The 1,582-nt window shown below is 29.3% G+C and overlaps 1 protein-coding gene across 2 annotated transcripts in view; it reads right to left on the bottom strand.

The window, feature by feature from the left end:
* Positions 1–1,582, bottom strand: part of fgf6b (fibroblast growth factor 6b) — a 17,812-nt gene that overhangs the window by 2,585 nt on the left and 13,645 nt on the right. The window lies entirely within an intron of this gene.

A 1,582-nucleotide genomic window follows, 5' to 3' on the forward strand; every position in this document is an offset into this window, starting at 1 on the left:
ATAGCCAATTGGCTAACACTGGCACATTAACAGAAATGTTCATTAATGTGCATTGTCCTAATCAAATAAATAAGATAAATAATTAAAAATAAAGAAGAATACAATCTGCTCTAATAGCTGCACACCGTTCTCTTTCAATAAAGCTACATAAACTAATGCTAGAGGCCCATTACTGTACAAAGCAACAGGACCGTTAACATTGACATTAATCTGTTGATTTATAGAATTCTGTAGTTATTTTCTAAATTTTCTTATTAGTTTTATGAGACATGTTCAAATTGTACACATCTTTTTTGACAGTATAACGTATTATAGGTTAATTTAGGTGTCGACAGTATAATCTTTTAGTGATGTTTGAACATGTATCAAAAGTCCCACTGCATAATGTCATGTTGATGACTCCAAAGTGTACATATACTGTATATAAAAACCACTGTATTTTTGTAATCTAAGACATTAACTGGTCTATATTTATAAAAACATGCCTCAGCTAAGTTAAACGTTAGACCTTCTGTTGGTTCTAACCAAAACATGTTCATATATTATACAGTAATACAGCAGTTAAAACACAATGTTGTGGTACTTTACTTGATTATCTCCCTTTTACACTACTTTTTACTTCAGTTTTACTACATCTCTAAGGGAAGTATTGAACTTTTTACTCCACTACACTATCTGAGTTGCTTTGCAGATCAAAATTTTGCATTAAAAAAATGTATTAACAGTTATAGCATATAAAATATGATGCTTTAAAAATCAAATGTGTGAACATTTGCATAACAATGCTACTTACATGTTAATGCATCAATAACAACATTTAAATGTTAATGTAAACTTACTGGGGCCATTCCACTGCATATTTAGTACTTTTGATATTTAAATTACATTTGGTCGACTTTGATACTTTTGTACTTTTACATAAGTAGTGTTGAATACAGGACGTTAACTTGTGGGGTATTTTCATATTGTGGTATTTTATTCAGTGGTGGAAAGTAACTGACATTTAGGCTACTTAAGTACAATTTTGAGATACTTGAATACTTCATTTTCTGCTACTTCATACTTGTACTTCACTACAATTCAGAGGCAAATGTTGTATGTTTTACTCCACTACATTTATTTAGTAATTTAACTTAAATTTTAACAATTAGGATTAAAAATATAAAATATAATCAACAAATAAATAATGAAGTATTATTGTTGGTTAATATAAGATAAAACGTTATTGATCCTCTGGGGTAAATTCAAAAGCTACCTAGCAGTAAATAAACATGAAAGTAACAACATTAAAGTGATCAATCAAATGCATCAATAGTTATAATCCAATAATAAATACATTTTAATAAATTATATTGTGAAATCTGCCTAATAAGAAATGCATTATGGTACTTTAAGTATATTTTGATGCTAATATATTTGTACTTTTACTTGATTAAAAATATATTTGAATGCAGGACTTTTACTTGTCACTAGTATTTTCACACTGTGGTATAGCTGATTTTACTTCAGTAAAGGATCGGAGTACTTCTTCCCCCACTGCCAGATTCTGACACATAACCCCCCCCCCATCATCATCAGAGCA

Source organism: Etheostoma spectabile, chromosome 23, assembly GCF_008692095.1.
Source record: "Etheostoma spectabile isolate EspeVRDwgs_2016 chromosome 23, UIUC_Espe_1.0, whole genome shotgun sequence".
Lineage (NCBI taxonomy): Eukaryota > Metazoa > Chordata > Actinopteri > Perciformes > Percidae > Etheostoma > Etheostoma spectabile.